At 56.0% G+C, this 6,803-nt stretch overlaps 1 protein-coding gene across 6 annotated transcripts in view; it reads left to right on the forward strand.

Annotated features, from left to right (window-relative positions):
* Positions 1-6,803, forward strand: part of LOC107307468 (RNA-binding protein 14-like) — an 18,681-nt gene that overhangs the window by 1,248 nt on the left and 10,630 nt on the right. The window lies entirely within an intron of this gene.

Raw genomic sequence — 6,803 nt, forward strand, 5'->3', positions numbered from 1 at the left:
AGTCGGCCTCAATGTGTGGTTGGAGAGAGGGCCAGTGTGGGGACAGGGAGGGCAAGAGAGTGGCGCGTTCGTACGCTGAACGCGTAATAGGTAGCGAGCCACCCCATAGACCCCTATAACCTGGGTTAGTGTTCGCCCTTATGGGCCTCAATCGTGTGGCATGCGGTGGTGGCGGGGCAGCCTCCCATCCCCCTACTAAACCACCATAGACACCAACATAGACCCCTATTAATGCGGGCTTATGATATGGGCCCTATGGGCCCTGCAGTGCGTCTCCCTATAGAACTCCCATAATTGGGCGCCTCAGTCGCCCCCTATGTGTGGGTGGGGGGGAGCCCTCCCCATCCCCTACTTAACAACCACCCCATGAGACCCCCCATTATGGGGGCTCTGCTTCGTCGACCTAATGGTGGCCCTCAGTGTGTTGGGTGGGGGGGCAGCCTCCCATCCCCTATAAAACCCCTATAGACCCCCATAATGGGGTTATAGTCCGCCTTATGTGGGCCCTAAGTGCCCCCTATGTGGGGGGCGGCAGCCTCCCATCCCTATAAACACCACCCATAGAGCCTATAATGAGGGCTGTGTTCGACCTACTGGGGCCCTCAGTGCTTCTTTATGTGGGGGGGGCAGCGCTCCTATCCCTATAAACCCCCATAATGGGGCTGTGTTCGACCCATGGGGCTCTCAGTCCCCCCTATGTGTGGGTGGGGGGGGGGGCAGCCTCCCAAACCCGTATTAAAGACCCCCATAGAGCCCTATAATGGGGTTATGTCCGCCCTTATGGGGCTTCTCAGTGCCCCCTATGTTGTGGGGTGGGGAGGGCAGCCCTCCCAAACCCTATAAACCCACCCCATAGACCCCTATAATCGCGGTTATTGTCCGCCCTATATGGCCTCAATGTGGGGGTGGGCGGGGGGCAGCCTCCCCATAGACCCCCATACATGGGGCCGTGTCCGCCCCATGGGACCTCAATGTGTGGGGTGGTGGGGCCAAGGCGCCTCCCATCCCCTATAAACCACCCCTAGACCCAACACTTGAGACCCCTATAATGGGGCTGTGTTCGACCCCATGGGGGCTATCCAGTTGGCCCCCTATGTGTGGGTTGGGGGAGGGGGGGCCAAGCATTTTTTTTCCCCCAAAAAAAACCCTTGAAAAAAAAAAAATTTTTCTCCTTTCCCTTTTTTCTTTTTTTTTTTTTTTTTTTTTTTTTTTTTTTTTTTTTTTTTTTTTTTTTTCATAGACCCCTATAATGGGGCTGTGTTCGACCCATGGGGCTATCAGTGCCCCCTATGTGTGGGGTGGGGAGGGCAGCCTCCCAAACCCTATAAACCACCCCATAGACCCCTATAATGGGGTTATGTCCGCCCTATGGGGCCCTCAATGTGTGGGGTGGGGGCGGCAGCCTCCCATAGACCCCCATAATGGGGTTATGTCCGCCGTATGGGGCCCTCAATATGTGGGGTGGTGGGGGCAACCTCCCACCCCCTATAAACCACCCCATAGACCCCTATAATGGGGCTGTGTCCGCCCTATGGGGCTCTCAGTGCCCCCTATGGGTGGGGTGGGGGGGGCAGCCTCCCATCCCCTATAAACCACCCCATAGACCAACATAGACCCCCTATAATGGGGTTATGTCCGCCCTATGGGGCCCTCAGTGCCCCCTGTGTGTGGGGTGAGGAGGGCAGCCTCCCATCCCCAATATCCCCCCTATAGACTCCCATAATGGGGCCCTCAGTGCCCCCTATGTGTGGGGTGGGGGGGGCAGCCTCCCATCCCCTATAAACCCCCCCCATAGACCCCTATAATGGGGTTATGTCTGCCCTATGGGGCTCTCAGTGCCCCCTATGTGTGGGGTAGGGGAGGCAGCCTCGCATACCCTATAAACCACCCCATAGACCAACATAGACCCCTGTAATGGGGCTGTGTTCGACCCATGGGGCACTCAATGTGGGGGGTGGGAGAGGCAACCTCCCATCCCCTATAAACCACCCCATAGACCCCTATAATGGGGTTATGTCCGCCCTATGGGGCCCTCAGTGCCCCCTATGTGTGGGGTGGGGGGGGCAGACCCCCATAATGGGGCTGTGTTCGCCCTATGGGGCCCTCAGTGCCCCCTGTGTGTGGGGTGGGGGGGGCAGCCTCCCATCCCCTATAGACCCCCATAATGGGGCTGTGTTCGCCCCATGGGGCCCTCAATGTGTGGGGTGGGGGGGCAGCCTCCCATCCCCTATAAACCACCCCATAGACCCCTATAATGGGGTTATGTCCGCCCTATGGGGCCCTCAATGTGTGGGGTTTGGGGGGGCAGCCTCCCACCCCCTATAAACCACCCTATAGATCAACATAGAGCCCTATAATGGGGCTGTGTTCGCCCTATGGGGCCCTCAGTGCCCCCTGTGTGTGGGGTGGGGGGGGCAGCCTCCCAAACCCTATAAACCACCCCATAGAGCTAGACCCCTATAATGGGGTTATGTCCGCCCCATAGGGCCTCAATGTGTGGGGTGGGGAGGGCAGCCTCCCAAACCCTATAAACCACCCCATAGACCCCTATAATGGGGTTATGTTCGCCCTATGGGGCCCTCGGTGTCCCCTATGGGTGGGTTGGGGGGGGGGGGCAGCCTCCCATCCCCTATAAACCCCCCCATATAGACCCCCATAATGGGGCTATGTTCGCCCCATGGGGCCCTCGGTGCCCCCTATGTGTGGGTTGGGGGGGGGGCAGCCTCCCATCCCCTATAAACCACCCATAGACCCCTATAATGGGGCTGTGTTCGACCTACGGGGCCCTCAGTGCTTCTTTATGTGCGGGGGGGCAGCCTCCTATCCCCTATAGACCCCTATAATGGGGCTGTGTTCGCCCCATGGGGCTCTCAGTGCCCCTATGTGTGGTGGTGGGGGGGGGCAGCCTCCCAAACCCTATTAACCATCCCCATAGAGCCCTATAATGGCTGCTTGTTCGACCGCTATGGGGCCCTCAGTGCTTCTTTATGTGGGAGGGGGCAGCCTCCCTATCCCCTATAAACCACCCATAGACCCCATAATGGGGCTGTGTTTCGACCCCATGGGGGCTCTCAGTGCCCCTCTCGGGTGGGGTGGGGGGGGCAGCCTCCCATTACCCTATAAAGGACCACCCCATATACCCCCATAATGGGGCTGTGTTCGACCCATAGGGCCTCAATGTGTGGGGTGGGGGGGGCAGCCTCCCAAACCCTATAAACCACCCCATAGACCCCTATAATGGGGCTGTGTTCGACCTATGGGGCCCTCAGTGCTTCTTTATGTGGGGGGGGGCAGCCTCCTATCCCCTATAAACCACCCCATAGACCCCTATAATGGGGTTATGTCCGCCCTATGGGGCCCTCAGTGCCCCCTATGTGTGGGGTGGGGTGGGGGGGGAAGCCTCCAAACCCTATTAACCAACCCCATAGATCAACATAGACCCCTCTAATGGGCTGTGTTCGACCTATGGGGCTCTCGGTGCTTCTTTATGTGGGGGGGGGGCAGCCTGCTGGATCCCCTATCTAAACCCCCATAATGGGCTGTGTTCGACCTATGGGGCCCTCAGTGCTTCTTTATGTGCGGGGGGGGCAGCCTCCTATCCCCATAAACCACCCATAGAACCCCTATAATGGGGATTTAGTGGTTGCGGCGGCCTGCTAGGTGATGGGCCGCTCGGTGGTGCCTCGCCCTATAGTGTGGTGTTGGGTGTGGGTGGCTGGGAGCCTTCCCATGATCCCCTCATAATGGTGGGTGCTGTGTGTGCTGCCCCATGGGGCCTCAATGTGTGGGGTGGGGGGCAGGCCTCCCAAACCGTAAAACCACCCCATAGACCCCTATAATGGGTTATGTCGCCGCCCTAATGGGCGCCTCAATGTGTGGGGTGGGGGGGGCAGCCTCCATAGACCCCCATAATGGGCCGTGTCGCCCCATGGGACGCTCAATGGATGTGGGGGGTGGGGGCAAAGTTCTCCATCCCCTATAAAACCACCCCTAGACCAACATAGACCCTATAATGGGGCTTGTGTACGACCCCAGCGGGCTCTCAGTGCCCCCTATGTGTGGGGTGGGGGGGGCAGCCCTCCCATAGACCCCCTAATGGGCCGTGTCCGCCCCACCTTAGGGCCTCAATGTGTGGGGTGGGGGGGAGGTAGCCTCCCAAACCCTGAATAACCACCAGTAGACCCCTATAAGGGGCTGTGTTTCGATCTACGGGGCCGCTCAGTGCTTCTTTAATGTGCGGGGGGCCAGCCTCCGTATCCCTATAGACCCCTATAATGGGGCTGTGTTCGCCCCCATGGGGCCTCAGTGTGGGGTGGCGGGGCAGGCCTCCTAGACCCTATAAATCCCCCCATAAGACCCATAGATGGGGCTGTGGTTCGACCCAATGGGGGCCCTCGGTCCCCCTATTGTGGGAGTTGGGGGGGGGCAGCCTCGCCGTCCCCTATATCCCCCCCCATAGAGCCCATAAATGGGGCCTTGTGTTCGCCCTATGGGGCCTGCAGTGCCCCCTATGTGTGGGGTGGGGGAGGGCAGCCTCCGCATTAGACCCCCATAAATGGGCTGTGTTCGCCCCATGGGGCTTCTCAGTTGCCCCCTATGTGTGGGGTGGGGGGGGCCGAACCTCCTATCCCCTAATAAACCACCCCATAGACCCCCATAATGGGGCTGTGTTCGACCTATGGGGCCCTCAGTGCTTCTTTATTTGGGAGGGGGCAGCCTCCTATCCCCTATAGACCCTATAATGGGGCTGTGTATCACCCATGGGCCCTCAAATGTGGTGGGGTAGGGGGGCCAGCCTCCCTATACCCTATATAACCCCCCCATATGACCCCCTATAATGGGGCTATGTGTTCGCCCCATGGGGCCCTCGGTGCCCCCTATGTGTGGGTTGGGGGGGGGCAGCCTCCCGTCCCCTATATCCCCCCCCATAGATCCCCAATAATGGGGCTGTGTTCGCCACTCTGGGGGCCCTCAGTGCCCCCTATGTAGTGGGGTGGGGGGGGCCAGCCTCCCATAGACCCCCATGAATGGGGGCTGTGTTCGACCCATGGGGCTCTCAGTGCCCCCTATTGTGGGTGTGGGGGGGGCAGCCTCCCATCCCCTATAAACCCCCCATAGACCCCATAATGGGCTATGTCTGCCCTATGGGAAGATAGAAGGGTATAATTATATCCACGTATCAATTGCTATTTGGCGATTTCTCTTCTTTTTACCACCAATTTATACACTTAATTTGACCCCATTGTGGGTATGGAAGTGAGCGCTCCGCTGTGAGCTGCAATGGGAGGCGATCAATTACCCTTTATTAATTGATATAAGGTGATTTCCTTACTCTTTGATACCCAGATCTGCTCATAGAGTCTGTGTAGGGTGCCCTATGGATAGTGCTCCCTATGGGCTGTAAATGGAGGCTGGAGGCCTCTAATTACCCCTCATTTAATTACTATACGTTGATTTTCTTGCTCTTTTTTGCCATGTATGCACCCAAATTCTGCTCCATAGCAGTTTGTCGTAGGGGTTTCCTATACAGATATGGACCCCTATGAGCTGCAATGGAGGCTGGAGGCCTATAATTACCCCTGTTAATTACTATACGTTGATTTTCTTGCTCTTTTTTACCATGTATGCACTAAATCTGCTCCATAGCAGTTGTGTAGGGTTTCCTATAGGGATATGGTCCCCTATGAGCTGCAATGGGAGGCTGGAGCCTATAATTACCCCCTGTTAATTGCTATACGTTGATTTTCTTGCTCTTTTTTTGCATGTATGCACCTAGAATGTGTCCATAGCAGTTGTGTAGGGTGCCCTATAGGGAGCTGCTCCCCTATTAGCTGCAATGGGAGGCTGGAGGCCTATTATTCCCCTTTATTAATTGCTATACGTTGATTTTCGCTTGCTCTTTTTATCCATGTATGCACCTAAATCTGCTCCATAGCAGTTGTGTAGGGTGCCCTATAGGGAGCTTGCTCCCTATGAGCTGTAATGGGAGGCTGGAGGCCTATAATTACCCCCTGTTAATTGCTATAAGGTGATTTTCTTGCTCTTTGCTGCCATTAATGCACCCAGATCTGCTCCATAGCAGTTGTTGTAGGGTGCCCTATAGGGAGCTGCTTCCCTATGAGCTGTAATGGAGGGGCTGGAGGCCCTATAATTCCCCTGTTAATTGCTATAGGTTGATTTTCTTGCCTCTTTGCTGCATTAATGCACCCAGATCTGCTCCATGCAGTTGTGTAGGGTGCCCTATAGGGAGCTGCTCCCCTATGAGCTGTAATGGGAGGCTGTGAGGCTTATAATTACCCCTGTTAATTACTATACGTGATTTTCTTTCGCTCTTTTTGCCTGTATCACCTAAATCTGCTCCATAGCAGTTGTGTAGGGTTCTCCATAGGGAGCTGCTCCCCTATGAGCTGCAATGGGAGGCTGGAGGCCTATAATTACCCCTGTTAATTGCTATAACTTGATTTTCTTGCTCTTTTCTGCCATGTATGCCACCAGATCTTGCTCCATAGCAGTTGTGTAGGGTTCTCTATATAGGGATATGGTCCCCTAATGAGCTGAATGGGAGGCTGGAGGCTATAATTACCCCCTGTTAATTGCTATAAGGTGATTTCTTCTTGCTCTTGGCTGCCATTAATGCTCGCCAAATTCTGCTCCATAGCAGTTGTGTAGGGTTTCCTATAGGGAGTATGGTCCCCTATGAGCTGCAATGGGAGCTGGAGGCTCTAATTACCCCCTGTTAATTGCTATCGTTGATTTCTTCGCTCTTTGCCGCCGATCGATGTGGACGTGGATGAGGCTTGGCT

Source organism: Coturnix japonica, unplaced genomic scaffold (assembly GCF_001577835.2).
Source record: "Coturnix japonica isolate 7356 unplaced genomic scaffold, Coturnix japonica 2.1 chrUnrandom612, whole genome shotgun sequence".
Taxonomy (NCBI): Eukaryota; Metazoa; Chordata; class Aves; order Galliformes; family Phasianidae; genus Coturnix; species Coturnix japonica.